The sequence below is a fragment of the Procambarus clarkii genome, chromosome 19 (genome assembly GCF_040958095.1).
Source record: "Procambarus clarkii isolate CNS0578487 chromosome 19, FALCON_Pclarkii_2.0, whole genome shotgun sequence".
Lineage (NCBI taxonomy): Eukaryota > Metazoa > Arthropoda > Malacostraca > Decapoda > Cambaridae > Procambarus > Procambarus clarkii.
The window spans coordinates 34,314,101-34,339,036 of record NC_091168.1 but is presented as its reverse complement, the minus strand read 5'-3'; the positions used below and the strand labels follow the sequence as shown (position 1 = coordinate 34,339,036).

The 24,936-nt window shown below is 51.9% G+C and overlaps 1 protein-coding gene across 1 annotated transcript in view; it reads right to left on the bottom strand.

Moving 5' to 3' along the window:
* LOC123757712 (protein giant-lens) overlaps positions 1 to 24,936 on the bottom strand; it is a 67,017-nt gene that overhangs the window by 24,358 nt on the left and 17,723 nt on the right. The window lies entirely within an intron of this gene.

Sequence of the window (24,936 nt, the reverse complement as noted above, 5' to 3'; positions counted from 1 at the left end):
GCCCAAAAGGAAAAATCCGAGAAGCAACAGAAGAATCCATGGTATAATAGGGCATGTATGGAAGCAAAGAAACTGAACAAAAGGGCGTGGAGGAACTTCCGGAATAACAGAACACCAGAAAGCAGAGAGAGATACCAGAGAACCAGGAATGAGTACGTCAGGGTGAGAAGAGAAGCAGAGAAAAGTTATGAAAATGATATAGCAAACAAAGCCAAGACCGAACCAAAGCTACTCCACAGTCACATCAGAAGGAAAACAACAGTGAAAGAACAGGTAGTGAAACTTAGAACAGGCGAGGACAGGTATACAGAGAATGACAAAGAGGTGTGTGATGAACTCAACAAGAGGTTCCAAGAGGTCTTCACAATAGAACAAGGTGAGGTGACTGTGCTAGGAGAAAGGGAGGTAAACCAGGCGGCCTTGGAGGAGTTCGAAATTACGAGAGAGGAGGTCAAGAGACACCTGCTGGATCTGGATGTTAGAAAGGCTGTTGGTCCAGACGGGATCTCACCATGGGTACTGAAAGAGTGTTCAGAGGCACTTTGCTTGCCACTCTCCATAGTGTATAGTAGGTCACTAGAGACGGGAGACCTACCAGAAATATGGAAGACGGCGAATGTGGTCCCAATATACAAAAAGGGCGACAGGCAAGAGGCACTGAACTACAGGCCAGTGTCTTTAACTTGTATACCATGCAAGGTGATGGAGAAGATCGTGAGAAAAAAACTGGTAGCACATCTGGAGAGAAGGGACTTCGTGACAAATCACCAACATGGGTTCAGGGAGGGTAAATCTTGCCTGACTGGCTTAATAGAATTCTACGACCAGGTGACACAGATTAAGCAAGAAAGAGAGGGTTGGGCGGACTGCATTTTCTTGGACTGTCGGAAAGCCTTTAACACAGTATCGCATAAGAGGTTGGTACATAAGCTGGAGAGACAGGCAGGTGTAGCTGGTAAGGTGCTCCAGTGGATAAGGGAGTACCTAAGCAATAGGAAACAGAGAGTTACGGTGAGGGGTGAGTCCTCCGATTGGCGTGAAGTCATCAGTGGTGTCTCACAGGCCTCTGTACTCGGTCCTATCTTGTTTCTGATATATGTAAATGATCTCCCGGAAGGTATAGATTCATTTCTCTCAATGTTTGCGGACGATGCCAAAATTATGAGAAGGATTAAGACAGAAGAGGACTGTTTGAGGCTTCAAGAAGACCTAGACAAACTGAAGGAATGGTCGAACAAATGGTTGTTAGAGTTTAACCCAACCAAATGTAATGTAATGAAGATAGGTGTAGGGAGCAGGAGGCCAAATACAAGGTATCATCTGGGAGAGGAAATTCTTCAGGAGTCAGAGAAGAAAAAGACTTGGGGGTTGGTATCACGCCAGACCTGTCTCCTGCAGCCCATATCAAGAGGATAACATCAGCGGCATATGCCAGGCTGGCCAACATACGAACGGCATTCAGAAACTTGTGTAAAGAATCATTCAGAACTTTGTATACCACATATGTGAGGCCAATCCTGGAGTATGCAGCTCCAGCATGGAGTCCATATCTAGTCAAGGATAAGACTAAACTGGAAAAGGTTCAAATGTTTGCCACCAGACTAGTACCCGAGCTGAGAGGTATGAGCTACGAGGAGAGACTACGGGAATTAAACCTCACTTCGCTAGAAGACAGAAGAGTTAGGGGGGATATGATCACCACATTCAAGATTCTCAAGAGAATTGATAGGGTAGATAAAGACAGGCTATTTAACACAAGGGGCACACGCACTAGGGGACACAGGTGGAAACTGAGCTCCCAAATGAGCCACAAAGATATTAGAAAGAACTTTTTTAGTGTCAGAGTGGTTGACAAATGGAATGCATTAGGTGGTGATGTGGTGGAGGCTGACTCCATACACAGTTTCAAGTGTAGATATGATAGAGCCCAATAGGCTCAGGAATCTGTACACCTGTTGATTGACGGTTGAAAGGCGGGACCAAAGAGCCAGAGCTCAACCCCCGCAAACACAACTAGGTGAGTACACACACACACACCCACACACACACACACACACACACACACACACACACACACACACAAGTAGAGTAACTAGAGAGTAGTTAATAAATGGAATGCACTAGGAAGTGATGTGGTGGACGCTGACTCCATACACAGTTTCAAATGTAGATATGATAGAGCCCAGTAGGCTCAGGAATCTGTACACCAGTTGATTGACAGTTGAGAGGCGGGACCAAAGAGCCAAAGCTCAACCCCCGCAAGCACAATTAGGTGAGTACAATTAGGTGAGTACAAGGACAAGGTAAACAAGGATAAACTATTCAACACTGGTGGGACGCGAACAAGGGGACACAGGTGGAAACTGAGTACCCACATGAGCCACAGAGACGTTAGAAGGAACTTTTTCAGTGTCAGAGTAGTTAACGGATGGAATGCACTAGGAAGTGATGTGGTGGAGGCTGACTCCATACACAGTTTCAAATGTAGATATGATAGAGCCCAGTAGGCTCAGGAATCTGTACACCAGTTGATTGACAGTTGAGAGGCGGGACCAAAGAGCCAAAGCTCAACCCCCGCAAGCACAAATAGGTGAGTACACACACACACACACATACACCTACACCCTCACAAAAAGCAGCACACCCACCTAATAGAACACTCGTACAACAAAGCTGTACGCTGGAAGCACTTGGATGTGGACTACAAAGCTAGATGAACCCTACACCTCCGCCTCCCACAATATGAAGGGTGGGCATGACTTGGGCAAAATTTACTAATGAACTTTTAAACAAAAAATAAAATAAAAATTCAACTGATGTGTAAAAGTAAGTACTGGAACAACAGCCCCAAAATATTGAGATATTAGAGACAAAACTAATGAACATCGCTATACAATAATGTATAAACATTATGTCCACGACTACTGATGAGGTTACACACAAGTCCACTGAGCAACAGTAACAGCGTGATAGATCTACAATCACAAATTATTGAAATAATGGAGAGAAAACTTATAATCGTAAAATGGAATTTGATATTCAAAAACATTGCCAAATATTCACGAATGAGACAGATAGGACATAGTTGGGAAATGGCTGTGTCTTTCCTACTTCTTACAGGGTCCGTGTTCAATTCCTGATTTTCCAAGTCGGGCGCCATTCCTTCAGCCTGTCCTCATATCCCAGCATCTTGTCATATCCCAGCACCTAATCTTCACATAACAGCACCTTTTCCTCATATCCTAGCACCTTGGCCCCATATCTCAGTACGTTGTTCACATATCCCAGCTCCTTGTCCTCATATCCCAGCTCCTTGTCCTCATATCCCAGCTCCTTGTCCTCATATCCCATCTCCTTGTCGTCATACCCCAGCTCCTTGTCCTCATATCTCAGCTCCTTGTTCTCATATCCCAGCTCCATGTCCTCATATCCCAGCTCCATGTCCTCATATCCCAGCTCCTTGTCCTCATATCCCAGCTCCTTGTCCTCATATCCCAGCTCCTTGTCCTCATATCCCAGCTCCTTGTCCTCATATCCCAGCTCCTTGTCCTCATATCCCAGCTCCTTGTCCTCATATCCCAGCTCCTTGTCCTCATATCCCAGCTCCTTGTCCTCATATCCCAGCTCCTTGTCCTCATACCCCAGCTCCTTGTCCTCATACCCCAGCTCCTTGTCCTCAAACCCCAGCTCCTTGTCCTCATATCCCAGCTCCTTGTCCTCATACCCCAGCTCCTTGTCCTCATAACCCAGCTCCTTGTCCTCATATCCCAGCTCCTTGTCCTCATATCCCAGCTCCTTGTCCTCATATCCTAGCTCCTTGTCCTCATATCCCAGCTCCTTGTCCTCATATCCCAGCTCCTTGTCCTCATATCCCAACTCCATGTCCTCATATCCCAGCTCCTTGTCCTCATATCCCAGCTCCTTGTCCTCATATCCCAGCTCCTTGTCCTCATATCCCAGCTCCATGTCCTCATATCCCAGCTCCTTGTCCTCATATCCCAGCTCCTTGTCCTCATATCCCAGCTCCATGTCCTCATATCCCAGCTCCTTGTACTCACATCCCAGCTCCTTGTCCTCATATCCCAGCTTCTTGTCTTCATATCCCAGCTCCTTGTCCTCATATCCCAGCTCCTTGTCCTCATATCCCAGCTCCATGTCCTCATATCCCAGCTCCTTGTCCTCATATCCCAGCTCCATGTCCTCATATCCCAGCTCCTTGTCCTCATATCCCAGCTCCTTGTCCTCATATCCCAGCTCCTTGTCCTCATATCCCAGCTCCTTGTCCTCATATCCCAGCTCCATGTCCACATATCCCAGTTCCTTGTCCTCATATCCCAGCTCCTTGTCCTCATATCCCAGCTCCTTGTCCTCATATTCCAGCTCCTTGTCCTCATACCCCAGCTCCTAGTCCTCATACCCCAGCTCCTTGTCCTTATACCCCAGCTCCTTGTCCTCATACCCCAGCTCCTTGTCCTCATACCCCAGCTCCTTGTCCTCATATCCCAGCTCCTTGTCCTCATACCCCCAGCTCCTTGTCCTCATACCCCAGCTTCTTGTCCTCATATCCCAGCTCCTTGTCCTCATACCCCAGCTCCTTGTCCTCATATCCCAGCTCCTTGTCCTCATATCCCAGCTCCTTGTCCTCATACCCCAGCTCCTTGACCTCATATCCCAGTTCCTTGTCCTCATATCCCAGCTCCTTGTCCTCATATCCCAGCTTCTTTTCCTCATACCCCAGCTCCTTGTCCTCATATCCCAGCTCCTTGTCCTCATATCCCAGCTCCTTGTCCTCATATCCCAGCTCCTTGTCCTCATATCCCAGCTCCTTGTCCTCATATCCCAACTCCATGTCCTCATATCCCAGCTCCTTGTCCTCATATCCCAGCTCCATGTCCTCATATCCCAGCTCCTTGTCCTCATATCCCAGCTCCTTGTCCTCATATCCCAGCTCCTTGTCCTCATATCCCAGCTCCTTGTCCTCATATCCCAGCTCCTTGTCCTCATACCCCAGCTCCTTGTCCTCATATCCCAGCTCCTTGTCCTCATATCCCAGCTCCTTGACCTCATATCCCAGCTCCTTGTCCTCATATCCCAGCTCCTTGTCCTCATATCCCAGCTCCTTGTCCTCATATCCCAGCTCCTTGTCCTCATACCCCAGCTCCTTGTCCTCATATCCCAGCTCCTTGTCCTCATATCCCAGCTCCTTGTCCTCATATCCCAGCTCCTTGTCCTCATATCCCAGCTCCTTGTCCTCATACCCCAGCTCCTTGTCCTCATATCCCAGCTCCTTGTCCTCATACCCCAGCTCCTTGTCCTCATACCCCAGCTCCTTTTTCTCATATCCCAGCTCCTTGTCCTCATATCCCAGCTCCTTGTCCTCATATCCCAGCTCCTTGTCCTCATATCCCAGCTCCTTGTCCTCATATCCCAGCTTCTTGACCCTGTCAGAATGTTGTGAATGTCCCCCCCCCTTCCCTCCCCCCCTCCCCCCCACAACTAGTTCAGCCCGTCCATTGTCCCCCACCACCGGCACATCCCTTCACTCCCCCACTACACCTTTCCCCCCGACCCATTCTCCCCCCCCCTCTCCGTCCCCCCACCTCCGTCCCCAACATCCGCTTCTCCTACCCCCCCCCTCCTCCATCTCTCCCCCCCCCACCCAACGTCTCCTAGGGAGCCCTATTCCTCCCCCACCCCCCCACACTCCCGGGGGGGGGTGGGGTGGGGTGGGGGGGGGCCAAGCTGGAAGTTGAAGGTGAAGGTCAAACCAGAGGGGGGGCGGGGGCGGAGGGGGGGGGGCGGGGTCACGCTCCATGAATGAATGAATGGGTGGGGGGCGGAGGGGGGGGGAGACTCCGTCTCAACTGCGTTTTTTCCCACGGTGGGAGGGGGGAGGGGGGGAGGGTCGAGGGGAGGGGGGGGGAGGGTCGAGGGGAGAGGGGGGGGGGAGATGGGGGGTAACGGAATGAGGGAGGGGGGGAGGGACGGAGAGAAGGGAAAGAAAGGGGAAGCGGGAGTAACGAGGGCAAGAACAAGGGAGAGAGTGAGAGAAGTTGAAAGAGGGAGAGAGAGAGAGAGAGAGAGAGGGAGAGGGAGAGAGTGCAGGCATAAAGAGTGGGAACAGAGTGGACTTTCTCCCCCCCCCCCCCCCCGTACGGGGTGGAGGTGCGGGCGTGCGTGCGGGCGGGCGTGCGGGCCCAGGTATGCCAACAATGTCATCTTACCTTCCTTTACCTTGAAGGACCCGTGTGAGAGAGCGAGAGGGACGTAACCGCCCGCCAGGCTGCCGCCCGCCCTTACCACCCCGCCACACAAGGCTCAAAGTCCTTCCTCTTCCCGCCAAATGAATGGAATAAAATATATGAGAGGAAGAAGGGCGCAAGGGAAGGTTTTGCTGACGGCACTTGCGTCCTTATCGCCCCGAAGCGCAGAGTCAAATACAGCTTGTATTATTATATAATAAACTGTTGTTTTGGTTATACAAGCGCTCTCGAGTGGTTGTATTCTCTGTTGTCTGTTGTTGGTCTGTTTGGTGGACTGTTGGTCTGTTTGGTGGACTGTTGGACTGTTTGGTGGACTGTTGGACTGTTTGATGGACTGTTGGTCTGTTTGGTGGACTGTTGGACTGTTTGGTGGACTGTTGGACTGTTTGGTGGACTGTTGGTCTGTTTGGTGGACTGTTGGTCTGTTTGGTGGACTGTTGGACTGTTTGGTGGACTGTTGGTCTGTTTGGTGGACTGTTGGACTGTTTGGTGGACTGTTGGACTGTTTGGTGGACTGTTGGACTGTTTGGTGGACTGTTGGACTGTTTGGTGGACTGTTGGTCTGTTTGGTGGACTGTTGGTCTGTTTGGTGGACTGTTGGACTGTTTGGTGGACTGCTGGACTGTTTGGTGGACTGTTGGTCTGTTTGGTGTGACTGTTGGTCTGTTTGGTGGGACTGTTGGACTGTTTGGTGGACTGTTGGACTGTTGGTCTGTTTGGTGGACTGTTGGACTGTTTGGTGGGACTGTTGGAGTGTTTGGTGAACTGTTAGACAGTTTGGTGGACTGTTGGTCTGTTTGGTGGACTGTTGGACTGATTGGTGGGACTGTTAGACTGTTTGGTGGACTGTTGGACTGTTTAGCGGACTGTTTGACTGTTTGGTGGACTGTTGGACTGTTTGGTGGACTGTTGGACTGTTTGGTGGGACTGTTGGACTGTTTGGTGGACTGTTGGTCTGTTTGGTGGATTGTTGGACTGTTTGGTGGACTGTTGGACTGTTTGGGACTAATAAACTGTTTGGTGGACTGTTGGACTGTTTAGCGGACTGTTGGACTGTTTGGTGGACTGTTGGACTGTTTGGTGGACTGTTGGACTGTTTGGTGGACTGTTGGTCTGTTTGGTGGACTGTTGGACTGTTTGATGGGACTCTTGGTCTGTTTGGGACTGTTGGTCTGTTTGGTGGACTGTTGGACTGTTTGGTGGACTGTTCGACTGTTTGGTGGACTGTTTGACTGTTTGGTGGACTGTTGGACTGTTTGGTGGACTGTTGGACTATTTGGTGGACTGTTTAGTAGACTGTTGGACTGTTTGGTGGACTGTTGGATTGTTTGGTGGACTGTTGGACTGTTTGGTGGACTGTTGGTCTGTTTGGTGGGACTGTTAAACTGTTTGGTGGGACTGTTGGACTGTTTGGTGGACTGTTGGACTGTTTGGTGGACTATTGGACTGTTTGGTGGGACTGTTGGACTGTTTGGTGGACTGTTGGACTGTTTGATGGGACTCTTGGTCTGTTTGGTGGGACTGTTGGTCTGTTTGGTGGACTGTTGGACTGTTTGGTGGACTGTTTGGTGGACTGTTCGACTGTTTGGTGGACTGTTTGACTGTTTGGTGGACTGTTGGACTGTTTGGTGGACTGTTGGACTATTTGGTGGACTGTTTAGTAGACTGTTGGACTGTTTGGTGGACTGTTGGACTGTTTGGTGGACTGTTGGACTGTTTGGTGGACTGTTGGTCTGTTTGGTGGGACTGTTAAACTGTTTGGTGGGACTGTTGGACTGTTTGGTGGACTGTTGGACTGTTTGGTGGACTATTGGACTGTTTGGTGGGACTGTTAGACTGTTTGGTGGAATGTTGGACTGTTGGTGGACTGTTGGACTCTTTGGTGGACTGTTGGACTGTTTGGTGGAGTGTTAGACTGTTTGGTGGGACTGTTGGACGGTTTGGTGGGACTGTTGGACTGTTTGGTGGACTGTTGGACTGTTTGGTGGACTGTTGGACTGTTTGGTGGACTGTTGGACTGTTTGGTGAACTGTTGGTCTGTTTAGTGGACTGTTGGACTGTTTAGCGGAATGTTGGACTGTTTGGTGAACTGTTGGACTGTTTGGTGGACTGTTGAACTGTTTGGTGGACTGTTGGACTGTTTGGTGGACTGTTGGACTGTTTGGTGGACTGTTGGTCTGTTTGGTGGACTGTTGGACAGTTTGGAGGACTGTTTGGTGGACTGTTTGGTTGACTGTTGGTCTGTTTGGTGGACTGTTGGACTGTTTGAAGAACTGTTTGGTGGACTGTTGGACTGTTTGGTGGACTGTTGGACTTTTTGGTGGACTGTTGCACTGTTTGGTGGACTGTTGGACTGTTTGGTGGACTGTTGGTCTGTTGGACTGTTTGGTGGACTGTTGGACTGTTTGGTGGACTGATGGTCTGTTTGGTGGACTGTTGGACTGTTTGGTGGACTGTTGGACTGTTTGGTGGACTGTTGGACTGTTTGGAGGACTGTTTGGTGGACTGTTGGACTGTTTGGTGGACTGTTGGACTGTTTGGAGGACTGTTTGGTGGACTGTTGGACTGTTTGGTGGACTGTTGGACTGTTTGGAGGACTGTTTGGTGGACTGTTGGACTGTTTGGTGGACTGTTGGACTGTTTGGTGGACTGTTGAACTGTTTGGTGGACTGTTGGACTGTTTGGTGGACTGTTTGGTGGACTGTTGGACTGTTTGGTGAACTGTTGAACTGTTTGGTGGACTGTTTGGAGGACTGTTTGGAGGACTGTTTGCTGGACTGTTGGACTGTTTGCTGGACTGTTGGACTGTTTTGTGGACTGTTGGACTGTTTAGTGGACTGTTGGACTGTTTGGTGGACTGTTGGACTGTTTGGTGGACTGTTGGTCCGTTTGGTGGACTGTAGGACTGTTTGGTGGGACTGTTGTTCTGTTTGCTGGGACTGTTGGTCTGTTTGGTGGACTGTTTGTTGGACTGTTGGTCTGTTTTGTGGGACTGTTGGTCTGTTTGGTGGACTGTTGGACTGTTTGGTGGGACTGTTGGTCTGTTTGGTGGACTGTTGGACTGTTTGGTGGACTGTTGGACTCTTTGGTGGACTGTTGGACTGTTTGGTGGACTGTTGGACTGTTTGGTGGACTGTTGGACTGTTTGGTGGGACTGTTGGTCTGTTTGGTGGACTGTTGGACTGTTTGGTGGACTGTTGGACTCTTTGGTGGACTGTTGGACTGTTTGGTGGACTGTTGGACTGTTTGGTGGACTGTTGGACTGTTTGGTGGGACTGTTGGTCTGTTTGGTGGACTGTTGGACTGTTGGACTGTTTGGTGGACTGTTGGACTGTTTGGTGGACTGTTGGTCTGTTTTGTGGGACTGTTGGTCTGTTTGGTGGACTGTAGGACTGTTGGACTGTTTGGTGGACTGTTGGACTGTTTAGTGGGACTGTTGATCTGTTTGGTGGACTGTTGGACTGTTTGGTGGGACTGTTGGACTGTTCGGTGGACTGTTGCACTGTTTGGTGGACTGTTGGACTGTTTGGTGGACTGTTTGGTGGACTGTTGGACTGTTTGGTGGACTGTTGGACTGTTTGGTGGACTGTTGGACTATTTGGTGGGACTGTTGGACTGTTTGGTGGGACTGTTGATCTGTTTGGTGGGACTGTTGGACTGTTTGGTGGGACTGTTGGTCTGTTTATTGGACTGTTGGACTGTTTGGTGGACTGTTGGTCTGGTGGAATGTTGGACTGTTTGGTGGGACTGTTGGACTGTTTGGTGGGACTGTTGAACTGTTTGGTGGGACTGTTGGACTGTTTGGTGGAACTGTTGATCTGTTTGGTGGGACTGTTGGACTGTTTGGTGGGACTGTTGGACTGTTTGGTGGGACTGTTGAACTGTTTGGCGGGACTGTTGGACTGTTTGGTGGGACTGTTGGACTGTTTGGTGGACTGTTGGACTGTTTGGTGGACTGTTGATCTGTTTGGTGGGACTGTTGAACTGTTTGGTGGGACTGTTGGACTGTTTGGTGGGACTGTTGGACTGTTTGGTGGACTGTTGGACTGTTTGGTGGACTGTTGATCTGTTTGGTGGGACTGTTGAACTGTTTGGTGGGACTGTTGGACTGTTTGGTGGGACTGTTGGACTGTTTGGTGGACTGTTGGACTGTTTGGTGGACTGTTGATCTGTTTGGTGGGACTGTTGGTCTGTTTGGTGGACTGTTGGACTGTTTGGTGGGACTGTTGGACTGTTCGGCGGGACTGTTGGACTGTTTGGTGGGACTGTTGGACTGTTTGGTGGGACTGTTGGAAGGTCTGCGGACAAGAGTACTGGAAGCCTGCTTAGGAATCTGCTTAGGGATGAAGAAAGTATCTTAAGAAAAACACGCATGACTGCCTCTACTACGCCTCTGCTCTCACCCCCCCCCATCCCCTTCCCCCCTCCTCCCCTCTCCTTCCCCTCCTCCCCCACCCCTTCCCCCCTCCTCCCCCACCCCTTCCCCCCTCCTCCCCTCTCCTTCCCCTCCTCCCCCCCCCCCGCCTGGAGGGGTGCACCTCCCTCTCACGGAATGAATGAACACGGGAGTGAATGGCTTGGTGTTGATGCTGGGCCTGCGGGTGTAATTACCTTGGTGTAGTTACAGGATGAGAGCCACGCTCGCGGTGTCCCGTCTTCCCGCTACTCTTTGTCGTATAACGCTCTGAGAGAGTGTACTTACGTTGTGTTTGCGGGGGTTGAGCTCTGGCTCTGTGGTCCCGCCTCTCATCTGTCAATCAACTGGTGTACAGATTCACACATTCACACACACACATATTGTGTGTGTGTGTGTGTGTGTACTCACCTAGTTGTACCTGCAGGATCGAGCTTTAGCTCTTGGACCCAGCTCTTCTAGCCGCCAGAGCTAGAAGATTCCACAACATCTCTGTGGCATACCTGGGACTCACGCTTCCATCCGTGTCCTCTGGTTCCAGTGGTAAATATTTTGTGCATTGATTACGTATTTTATACGTCTGTATCATGTCTCTCTCCTCTGTCTCCTTATTTCCAGTGTCGTCAGGTTTAGTTCCTTCAGTCTCTCTTCGTACCTCATCCCTCGCAGCTCTGGGACGAGTCTCGTTGCAAACTTCTGCACCTTTTCAAGCTTCCTTGTGTGTTTTTTTTAGATGGGGGTCCAGGATGGTGCGGCGTACTCTAAGACTGGCCTCACACAGGTATACAGTGATCTAAAAGCCTCCTTATACCCTGTACCGTGTACCGTGTACCCTGTACCGTGTACCCCTGTTCCGTGTACCCCTGTACCGTGTACCCTGCACCCTGTACCCTGTACCCCTGTATCGTGTACCCTGTACCCTGTACCGTGTACCCTGTACCCCTGTATCGTGTACCCTGTACCCTGTACCGTGTACCCTGTACCCCTGTATCGTGTACCCTGCACCCTGCACCCTGTACCCTGTACCCCTGTGTCCTTATTCATGTTTGTGAAAGATGTTCTAACTTTTACCAGCGCATGGGGCTGACGTTATTCTATTTATATTCAATTCAATGTTTATTCAGAACACTGTGTGTGTACAAGGAACATGTGAGTAATGTACAAGTGTAGGGTCGGTAGTTACACATACTAATGAACCCACTAATTACGCAAAGCGTTTCGGGCCAGACATGACCCTCTGGAGCAAGGTTTGGGTGTCATGTACTCTAGAGGTGTTTCTAGGCGTTATAGGAAGGTAGTTTCCCTTCCTCCTGTACTGGCCTTTCTCTCTCCTGGTCCCATTTCCATCACCTTGCACTTGTCAGTGTTGAACTCTAGCATCCATTACTCGGATCAGTTCTGCAACTTGTTCAAGTCATCCTGGAGAATCTTGCAAGCTTCATCTGTCTCAATCCTCCTCATTAAATATACATCGTCTTCAAACATCGGCATGTATGGCAGTGTGGTAGTGGTATGACAGTGTGGTGGTGGTATGTCAGTGTGGTAGTGGTATGACAGTGTGGCAGTGGTATGACAGTGTGGTAGTGGTATGGCAGTGGTGGTATGACAGTGTGGTAGTGGTATGACAGTGTGGTGGTGGTGTGACAGTGTGGTGGTGGTGTGACAGTGTGACAGTGTTGTGGTGGTATGTCAGTGTGACAGTGTGGCAGTGGTATGACAGTGTGACAGTGTGGTGGTGGTATGACAGTGTGGTGGTGGTATGACAGTGTGGTGGTGGTATGACAGTGTAGTGGTGGTGTGACAGTGTGGTGGTGGTATGACAGTGTGGTGGTGGTGTGACAGTGTGGTGGTGGTATGACAGTGTAGTGGTGGTGTGACAGTGTGGTGGTGGTGTGACAGTGTTGTGGTGGTGTGACAGTGTGGTGGTGGTATGACAGTGTGGTGGTGGTGTGACAGTGATGTGGTGGTGTGACAGTGTGGTAGTGGTATGACAGTGTGGTGGTGGTGTGACAGTGTTGTGGTGGTGTGACAGTGTGGTGGTGGTATGACAGTGTGGTGGTGGTGTGACAGTGATGTGGTGGTGTGACAGTGTGGTAGTGGTATGACAGTGTGGTGGTGGTGTGACAGTGTGACAGTGTGGTGGTGGTATGACAGTGTGACAGTGTGGTGGTGGTGTGACAATGTGACAGTGTGGTGGTGGTGTGACAGTGTGGTGGTGGAGTGACAGTGTGACAGTGTGGTGGTGATATGACAGTGTGACAGTGTGGTGGTGGAGTGACAGTGTGACAGTGTGGTGGTGGTGTGACAATGTGACAGTGTGGTGGTGGTGTGACAGTGTGACAGTGTGGTGGTGGAGTGACAGTGTGACAGTGTGGTGGTGATATGACAGTGTGACAGTGTGGTGGTGGAGTGACAGTGTGACAGTGTGGTGGTGGTATGACAGTGTGACAGTGTGGTGGTGGTGTGACAATGTGACAGTGTGGTGGTGGTGTGACAGTGTGGTGGTGGAGTGACAGTGTGACAGTGTGGTGGTGATATGACAGTGTGACAGTGTGGTGGTGGAGTGACAGTGTGACAGTGTGGTGGTGGTGTGACAATGTGACAGTGTGGTGGTGGTGTGACAGTGTGACAGTGTGGTGGTGGAGTGACAGTGTGACAGTGTGGTGGTGATATGACAGTGTGACAGTGTGGTGGTGGAGTGACAGTGTGGTGGTGTGACAGTGTGACAGTGTGGTGGTGGTGTGACAGTGTGACAGTGTGGTGGTGATATGACAGTGTGACAGTGTGGTGGTGGAGTGACAGTGTGGTGGTGTGGTGGTGTGACAGTGTGACAGTGTGACAGTGTGGTGGTGGTGTGACAGTGTGACAGTGTGGTGGTGGTGTGACAGTGTGGTGGTGATATGACAGTGTGACAGTGTGGTGGTGGTGTGACAGTGTGACAGTGTGGTGGTGTGACAGTGTGACAGTGTGACAGTGTGGTGGTGATATGACAGTGTGGTGGTGGTGTGACAGTGTGGCAGTGTGGTGGTGTGACAGTGTGACAGTGTGGGTGGTGTGACAGTGTGGTGGTGATATGACAGTGTGACAGTGTGGTGGTGGTGTGACAGTGTGGTGGTGGTGTGACAGTGTGGTGGTGGTATGACAGTGTGACAGTGTGGTGGTGGTGTGACAGTGTGGTGGTGGTGTGACAGTGTGGTGGTGGTATGACAGTGTGACAGTGGTGTGACAGTGTGGTAGTGGTGTGACAGTGTGGTAGTGGTGTGACAGTGTGGTTGTGGTATGACAGTGTGACAGTGTGGTGGTGGTATGACAGTGTGACAGTGTGGTGGTGGTATGACAGTGTGACAGTGTGACAGTGTGGTGGTGGTATGACAGTGTGACAGTGTGGTAGTGGTGTGACAGTGTGGTGGTGGTATGAAAGTGTGACAGTGTGGTGGTGGTGTGACAGTGTGACAGTGTGGTGGTGGTGTGACAGTGTGGTGGTGGTATGACAGTGTGACAGTGTAGTGGTGGTGTGACAGTGTGGTGGTGGTGTGACAGTGTGATGGTGGTGTGACAGTGTGGTAGTGTGGTAGTGGTATGACAGTGTGACAGTGTGGTAGTGGTATGACAGTGTGACAGTGTGGTAGTGGTATGACAGTGTGACAGTGTGGTAGTGGTATGACAGTGTGACAGTGTGGTAGTGGTATGACAGTGTGACAGTGTGGTAGTGGTATGACAGTGTGACAGTGTGGTAGTGGTATGACAGTGTGAGAGTGTGACAGTGTGGTAGTGGTGTGACAGTGTGGTAGTGGTATGACAGTGTGACAGTGTGGTAGTGGTATGACAGTGTGAGAGTGTGACAGTGTGGTAGTGGTGTGACAGTGTGACAGTGTGGTGGTGGTATGACAGTGTGGTAGTGGTATGACAGTGTGACAGTGTGGTAGTGGTGTGACAGTGTGACAGTGTGACAGTGTGGTAGTGGTATGACAGTGTGGTAGTGGTATGACAGTGTGACAGTGTGGTGGTGGGATGACAGTGTGACAGTGTGGTAGTGGTATGACAGTGTGGTAGTGGTATGACAATGTGACAGTGTGGTGGTGGTATGACAGTGTGACAGTGTGGTGGTGGTATGACAGTGTGACAGTGTGGTGGTGGTATGACAGTGTGACAGTGTGGTAGTTGTATGACAGTGTGACAGTGTGGTAGTGGTATGACAGTGTGGTGGTCGGATGACAGTGTTGTGGTGGTATGACAGTGTGGTAGTCGTGTGACAGTGTGACAGTGTGGCAGTGGTATGACAGTGTGGTGGTGGTATGACAGTGTTGTGGTGGTATTACAGTGTGACAGTGTGGTGGTGGTATGACAGTGTGGTGGTGGTATGACAGTGTAGTGGTGGTGTGACAGTGAGGTGGTGGTATGACAGTGTGGTGGTGGTATGACAGTGTGGTGGTGGTGTGACAGTGTGGTGGTGGTATGACAGTGTAGTGGTGGTATGACAGTGTGGTGGTGGTATGACAGTGTGGTGGTGGTATGACAGTGTGGTAGTGGTATGACAGTGTGGTGGTGGTATGACAGTGTAGTGGTGGTGTGACAGTGTGGTGGTGGTATGACAGTGTGGTGGTGGTATGACAGTGTGGTGGTGGTGTGACAGTGTGGTGGTGGTATGACAGTGTGGTAGTGGTATGACAGTGTGGTAGTGGTATGACAGCGTGGTAGTGTTATGGCAGTGTGGTGGTGGTGTGACAGTGTGGTGGTGGTGTGACAGTGTGGTAGTGGTATGACAGTGTGGTGGTGGTGTGACAGTGTGGTGGTGGTATGGCAGTGTGGTGGTGGTATGACAGTGTGGTGGTGGTGTGACAGTGTGGTGGTGGTATGACAGTGTTGTGGTGGTGTGACAGTGTGGTGGTGGTATGACAGTGTGGTGGTGGTGTGACAGTGTGGTGGTGGTGTGACAGTGTGGTAGTGGTATGACAGTGTGGTGGTGGTGTGACAGTGTGGTGGTGATGTGACAGTGTGACTGTGGTGGTGGTGTGACAGTGTGGTTGTGGTATGACAGTGTGACAGTGTGGTAGTGGTGTGACAGTGTGGTGGTGGTATGACAGTGTGGTAGTGGTGTGACAGTGTGGTGGTGGTGTGACAGTGTGGTAGTGGTGTGACAGTGTGGTATTGGTGTGACAGTGTGGTGGTGGTGTGACAGTGTGGTAGTGGTGTGACAGTGCGGTTGTGGTATGACAGTGTGGTGGTGGTATGACAGTGTGACAGTGTGGTGGTGGTATGACAGTGTGGTGGTGGTGTGACAGTGTGGTTGTGGTATGACAGTGTGACAGTGTGGTGGTGGTATGACAGTGTGGTGGTGGTGTGACAGTGTGGTGGTGGTGTGACAGTGTGGTGGTGGTATGACAGTGTGACAGTGTGGTGGTGGTGTGACAGTGTGGTGGTGGTGTGACAGTGTGACAGTGTGGTGGTGGTGTGACAGTGTGGTAGTGGTGTGACAGTGTGGTAGTGGTGTGACAGTGTGACAGTGTGGTAGTGGTATGACAGTGTGACAGTGTGACAGTGTGGTGGTGGTGAGACAGTGTGGTGGTGGTGAGACAGTGTGGTGGTGGTGTGACAGTGTGACAGTGTGGTGGTGGTGTGACAGTGTGGAGGTGGTGTGACAGTGTGACAGTGTGGTGGTGGTTTGACAGTGTGACAGTGTTGTGGTGGTGGTGTGACAGTGTGGTGGTGGTGAGACAGTGTGGTGTGGTGTGACAGTGTGACAGTGTGGTGGTGGTGAGACAGTGTGGTGTGGTGTGACAGTGTGACGGTGGTGTGACAGTGTGGTGGTGGTGTGACAGTGTGACAGTGTGGTGGTGGTATGACAGTGTGACAGTGTGGTGGTGGTGTGACAGTGTGGTGGTGGTGTGACAGTGTGGTGGTAGTGTGACAGTGTGGTAGTGGTGTGACAGTGTGACAGTGTGGTAGTGGTGTGACAGTGTGACAGTGTGGTGGTGGTGTGACAGTGTAACAGTGTGACAGTGTGGTGGTGGTGTGACAGTGTGACAGTGTGACAGTGTGGTAGTGGTGTGACAGTGTGACAGTGTGACAGTGTGGTGGTGGTGTGACAGTGTGACAGTGTGGTGGTGGTTTGACAGTGTGACAGAGTTGTGGTGGTGGTGTGACAGTGTGGTGGTGGTTTGACAGTGTGACAGTGTTGTGGTGGTGTGACAGTGTGGTGGTGGTTTGACAGTGTGACAGTGTTGTGGTGGTGGTGTGACAGTGTGGTGGTGGTGAGACAGTGTGGTGTGGTGTGACAGTGTGGTGGTGGTGAGACAGTGTGGTGTGGTGTGACAGTGTGACGGTGGTGTGACAGTGTGGTGGTGGTGTGACAGTGTGACAGTGTGGTGGTGGTATGACAGTGTGACAGTGTGGTGGTGGTGTGACAGTGTGGTGGTGGTGTGACAGTGTGGTGGTGGTGTGACAGTGTGACAGTGTGGTAGTGGTGTGACAGTGTGACAGTGTGGTAGTGGTGTGACAGTGTGACAGTGTGGTGGTGGTGTGACAGTGTGGTAGTGGTGTGACAGTGTGACAGTGTGGTAGTGGTGTGACAGTGTGACAGTGTGGTGGTGGTGTGACAGTGTGGTGGTGGTGTGACAGTGTGGTGGTGGTGTGACAGTGTGACAGTGTGGTGGTGGTGGTGTGACAGTGTGGTGGTGGTGTGACAGTGTGACAGTGTTGTGGTGGTGGTGTGACAGTGTGGTGGTGGTGTGACAGTGTGGTGGTGGTGTGACAGTGTGGTGGTGGTGTGACAGTGTGACAGTGTGGTAGTGGTGTGACAGTGTGACAGTGTGGTGGTGGTGTGACAGTGTGACAGTGTGGTGGTGGTGTGACAGTGTGACAGTGTGGTGGTGGTGTGAGAGTGTGACAGTGTGGTAGTGGTGTGACAGTGTGGAGGTGGTGTGACAGTGTGACAGTGTGGTGGTGGTTTGACAGTGTGACAGAGTTGTGGTGGTGGTGTGACAGTGTGGTGGTGGTGTGACAGTGTGACAGTGTGGTGGTGGTTTGACAGTGTGACAGAGTTGTGGTGGTGGTGTGACAGTGTGGTGGTGGTGTGACAGTGTGACAGTGTTGTGGTGGTGAGACAGCAACAACAACAACAACAACAACAACAACAACAACAACAACAACAAGACATAGTGGTGCTCGATTTATTTTGAAAGTGGAGGCGGTAATGGCCTTGTTGTCCTTGAGAAAGTCGTTTATCCAGCTCCCACACCACCACCCACTGCCCACACTGCCCACACTGCCCACACTGCCCACACCACCACCCACACTGCCCACACTGCCCACACTGCCCACACTGCCCACACCACCACCCACTCCCCACACTGCCCACACTGCCCACACTGCCCACACTGCCCACACCACCACCCACTGCCCACACTGCCCACACTGCCCACACTGCCCACACTGCCCACACTGCCCACACCACCACCCACTGCCCACACTGCCCACACTGCCCACACTGCCCACACTGCCCACACCACCAACCACTGCCCACACTGCCCACACTGCCCACACTGCCCACACCACCACCCACTGCCCACACTGCCCACACTGCCCACACTGCCCACACCACCACCCCACTGCCCACACTGCCCACACTGCCCACACTGCCCACACCACCACCCATTGCCCACACTGCCCCACACTGCCCACACTGCCCACACTGCCCACACTGCCCACACCACCACCCACTGCCCCACACTGCCCACACTGCCCACACTGCCACACCACCACCCACTGCCCACACTGCCCACACCCACCACCAACTGCCAACACTGCCCACACCACCACCCACTGCCCACACTATGCCCACACCACCACCCACTGCCTACACTGCCCACACCACCACCCACACTGCCACACCACCACCCACTGCCCACACTGCCCACACTGCCACACCACCACCCACTGCCCACACTGCCCACACTGCCCACACCACCACCACTGCCCACACTGCCCACACCACCACCACTGCCCACACTGCCACACCACCACCCACACTGCCCACACTGCCCACACCACCACCCACTGCCCACACTGCCCACACTGCCCACACCACCACCCACTGCCCACACTGCCCACACTGCCCACACCACCACCCACTTCCCACACTGCCCACACTGCCCACACCACCACCCACTGCCCACACTGCCCACACCACCACCCACTGCCCACACTGCCCACACTGCCCACACCACCACCCACTGCCCACACTGCCCACACTGCCCACACCACCACCCACTGCCCACACTGCCCACACTGCCCACACCACCACCCACTGCCCACACTGCCCACACCACCACCCACTTCCCACACTGCCCACACCACCACCCACTGCCCACACTGCCCACACCACCACCCACTGCCCACACTGCCCACACTGCCCACACCACCACCCACTGCCCACACTGCCCACACCACCACCCACTGCCCACACTGCCCACACCACCACCCACTGCCCACACTGCCCACACCACCACCCACTGCCCACACTGCCCACACTGCCCACACCACCACCCACTGCCCACACTGCCCACACCACCACCCACTGCCCACACTGCCCACACCACCACCCACTGCCCACACTGCCCACACCACCACCCACTGCCCACACTGCCTACACCACCACCCACTGCCCACACTGCCCACACCACCACCCACTGCCCACACTGCCCACACCACCACCCACTGCCCAAACTGCCCACACCACCACCCACTGCCCACACTGCCTACACCACCACCCACTGCCCACACTGCCCACACCACCACCCACTGCCCACACTGCCCACACTACCACTCACTGCCCACACCACCACCCACTGCCTACACTGCCCACACCACCACCCACTGCCCACACTGCCCACACCACCACCCACTGCCCACACTGCCCGCACCACCACCCACATCCCACACTGCCCACACCACCACCCACTGCCCACACTGCCCACACCACCACCCACTGCTCACACTGCCCACACCACCACCCACTGCTCACACTGCCCACACCACCACCCACTTCCCACACTGCCCACACCACCACCCACTGCCCACACTCCCCACACCACCACCCACTGCCCACACTGCCCACACCACCACCCACTGCCCACACTGCCCACACCACCACCCACTGCCCACACTGCACACACCACCACCCACTGCCCACACTGCCCACACCACCACCCACTGCCCACACTGCCCACACCACAACCCACTGCCCAAACTGCCCACACCACCACCCACTGCCTACACTGCCCACACCACCACCCATTGCCCACACTGCCCACACCACCACCCACTGCCCACACTGCCCACACTGCCCACCATCATCACCACCCACTGCCCACACTGCCCACACCACCACCCACTGCCCACACTGCCCACACCACCACCCACTGCCCACACTGCCCACACCATCACCCACTGCCCACACCACCACCCACTGCTCACATTGCCCACACCACCACCCACTGCCCACACTGCCCACACCACCACCCCCTGCCCACACTACCACCCACTGCCCACACTGCCCACACCACCACCCACTGCCCACACTGCCCACACCACCAACCACTGCCCACACTGCCCACACCACCACCCACTGCCCACACTGCCCACACCACCACCCACTCCCCACACTGCCCACACCACCACCCACTGCCCACACTGCCCACACCACCACCCACTGCCCACACTGCCCACACCACCACCCACTCCCCACACTGCCCACACCACCACCCACTGCCCACACTGCCCACACCACCACCCACTGCCCACACTGCCCACACCACCACCCACTGCCTACACTGCCCACACCACCACCCACTGCTCACACTGCCCACACCACCACCCACTGCCCACACTGCCCACACCACCACCCACTGCCCACACTGCCCACACCAACACCTACTGCCTACACTGCCCACACCACCACCCACTGCTCACACTGCCCACACCACCACCCACTGCCCACACTGCCCACACCACCTCCCACTGCTCACACTGCCCACACCACCACCCACTGCTCACACTGCAAACACCACCACCCACTGGCCACACTGCCCACACCACCACCCACTGCTCACACTGCCCACCAACACCACCACCCACTGCCCACACTGCCCACCAACACCACCACCCACTGCCCACACTGCCCACACCACCACCCACTGCCCACACTGCCCACACCACCACCCACTGCCCACACCACCACCCACTGCCCACACTGCCCACACCACCACCCACTGCCCACACCACCACCCACTGCCCACACTGCCCACACCACCACCCACTGCCCACACTGCCCGCACCACCACCCACTGCCCACACCACATCCCACTGCCCACACTGCCCACACCACCACCCACTGCCTACACCACCACCCACTGCCCACACCACCACCCACTGTCCACACCACCACCCACACTGCCCACACCACCACCCACTGCCCACACCACCACCCACTGCCCACACCACCACCCACTGCCCACACCACCACCCACTGTCCACACTGCCCACCAACACCACCACCCACTGCCCACACTGCCCAGACCACCACCTACTGCCCACACTGCCCACACCACCACCCACTGCCCACACTGCCCACACCACCACCTACTGCCCACACTGCCCACACCACCACCCACTACCTACACTGCCCACACTGCGCATACCACCACCCACTGCCCACACTGCCCACCAACACCTCCACCCACTGCCCACACCACCACCCACTGCCTACACTGCCCACCAACACTGCCCACACCACCACCCACTGCCCACACACACAACTTCTCACCACCCACCTCCCACACAATCAACATAAGAACATAAGAACAAAGGCAACTGCAGAAGGCCTATTGGCCCATACGAGGCAGCTCGTATTTATAACCACCCAATCCCACTCATATACATGTCCAACCCGCGCTTGAAACAATCGAGGGACCCCACTTCCACAATGTTACGCGGCAATTGGTTCCACAAATCAGCAACCCTGTTACTGAACCAGTATTTACCCAAGTCTTTCCTAAATCTAAACTTATCCAATATATATCCAATGTTTAGTGTTCTGTCTTGTTTTGATACTTTTAATACCCTATTAATATCCCCTTTGTTATGTCCATTCATCCACTTGTAAACCTCTATCACGTCACCCCTAGTTCTTCGCCTTCTAGAGACTGTAATTTAAGCTTTATCAATCTTTCTTCATATCACAGGTTTCTAATTTGAGGAATTAACTTTGTCATCCTACGCTGGACACGTTGCAGTGAATTTATATCCATGCTATAGTATGTCGACCAAAACTGAACTGCATAATCTAAATGGGGCCTAACCAGAGCAAGATATTGCTGACGAATACCACCAGGTGTCTTATTAGTAATGCTTCGATTAATAAATCCCAGTGTCCTGTTAGCCTTATTAGGAACATTCATGCATTGATCTTTGGGCTTTAAATTCTTACTAATCATAACTCCCAGATCCCTTTCGTAGTCCGACTTCGCAATCTCATCACCATCTAGCTCGTATCTTGTAACTCTATCATCATTACCTAACCTCAGAACTTTACATCTGTCAGTATTAAACTGCATCTACCAATCTTTTGACCATTTCAAAACCCTATCTAGATCGACTTGAAGTGACAGTGAGTCTTTTTCCATGTTTATTTCCCTCCCGATTTTGGTATCATCAAATTTGCAAATGTTGCTACTCAAACCTGAATCTAAATCATTTATATATATTATAAACAACAGAGATCCCAGAACAGAGCCTTGAGGCACTCCACTTACAACATTTTCCCACTCTGACTTAACCCCATTTATACTAACTCTATTTCCTTTGGTATAGCCATGCCCTAATCCAACTTAATATAGCATCCCCAATACCATGAGACTCTATCTATTTAATCAGTCTTTCATGTGGCACTGTATCAAAAGCTTTGCTAAAGTCAAGGTACATAACATCACAATCCTTACCACTATTAACAGCACTATCAAATCGAAATCTATGAAAATTAAATTTGTCAATGCAATCGGAAACATTGAAATGGAATCGTAACATATTTAGGATAGCGTGAGTTGCTTTTACGCGCAGCAGATGGCGACGTTTCTTAAAAAAAAAATGTTTTTACCTGTCACAGGTGTGGCATCTAAACTTATACTTACGAAATGAACAGTATGGTAAACAGCACAGCTCAATTCCAACGCAATATCACACAAAATAATTAAATCGAAATGAAAATAAATCGTAATCTATGAAAATTTAATTTATCAATGCAATCGAAAACATTAAAATGGAATCGTAACATATTTAGTATAGTGTGTGTTGCTCTTACGTGCAACAGATGGCACTGTTTAAAAAAAAGCATGTTTTTACCTGTCACAGGTGTGGCATCTATGTAGCAGACATATAAAAAGACGCGCCTATTCGAATACAACGTTGTGTCAAATTTTCAAAGCAATCGGTAAAGAGGTTCCGAAGATTTCCCTCACATGAAAAACAGTTTTTCAAAAAATCATGTTTTTTCCAGACACAGACGTGACATCTATATAGTAGGTATATAAAAACCCGCTCGGATGCGAATGGAACGTTGTGTGAACATTTCCAGGCAATCGGTGAAGAACTTTCGGAGATTAGCGATTATGAACAAAGGAACATTTCCATTTTTATTTATATAGAGAGTAGACAGTTGCTCGCAAAGATCCTCTTCACATTATCCAACCTGGCAAACACTTCCTCCGGCCCTGGGGATTTGTTTGATTTGAGTTTTACTATTTGTTTAATAACATCCTCCCTGGTAACTGCTAAACTAGTCAACCTGTCCTCATCCCCACCCACATAGACTTGTTCGGCTGAAGGCATATTGTTAACTTCCTCTTTAGCAAACACAGAGATGAAATATTTATTAAAATATTGAAACGCGAGAACACCACTGAAACGCGAGAACACCACTGAAACGCGAGAACACCACTGAAACGCGAGAACACCACTGAAACGCGAGAACACCACTGAAACGCGAGAACACCACTGAAACGCGAGAACACCACTGAAACGCGAGAACACCACTGAAACGCGAGAACACCACTGAAACGCGAGAACACCACTGAAACGCGAGAACACCACTGAAACGCGAGAACACCACTGAAACGCGAGAACACCACTGAAACAAGAGAACAGCTCACGGCAGACTGGTATTTCTCCTCGAGTCAGTCCATGTCACTACTGCACGTATCCCTGTATCCCTGTGTAGTGAGTATTGGGTGTTTTAGGTGTACTGGAGCTGAGGGCCAGGATACACCTGCCACTATGGTCAGGCCACACCTGTTCAGGAGTAACTGTATCATCTAATTCCCGTTGTTTCTCTCCCAGTTCCCCGAATTGGCTATCTTAGCCTAATCACTAAGTAACAACTCAGGGTGGTGGTAGTGTTTAGGTGTTGTGTTGATAAGTGGTGGGAATGTGTGTGTGTACTCACCTAGTTGTACTCACCTAGTTGTGTTTGCGGGGGTTGAGCTCTGGCTCTTTGGTCCCGCCTCTCAACCGTCAATCAACAGGTGTACAGATTCATGAGCCTATCGGGCTCTGTCATATCTACACTAACATATCTACCGTATGATATGACAGAGATATGACACCCGTATTGGGTGTTTTAGGTGTACTGGAGCTGAGGGCCAGGATACACCTGCCACTATGGTCAGGCCACACCTGTTCAGGAGTAACTGTAACTGTATCATCTAATTCCCTGTCATATCTACACATACACACACTGTGTGTGTGTATGTGTGTGTGTGTGTGTGTGTGTGTGTGTGTGTGTGTGTGTGTGTGCGTGCGTGCGTGCGTGCGTGTGTGTGTGCGTGCGTGCGTGCGTGTGTGTGTGTGTGTGTGTGTGTGTGTGTGTGTGTGTGTGTGTGTGTGTGTGTGTCTCTCTCTCTCTTTGTCTCTTTGTTAAAATTCATGACTCCTTACAGAAAATTCGTCACACCACCACCGTCTACACTTTCAACCACACAATACACCCACCACCCACACAATACACCCACCACCCACACAATACACCCACCACCCACACAATACACCCACCACCCACACAATACACCCACCACCCACACAATACACCCACCACCCACACAATACACCCACCACCCACACAATACACCCACCACCAACACAATACACCCACCACCCACCCACACAATACACCCACCACCCACCCACACAATACACCCACCACCCACCCAC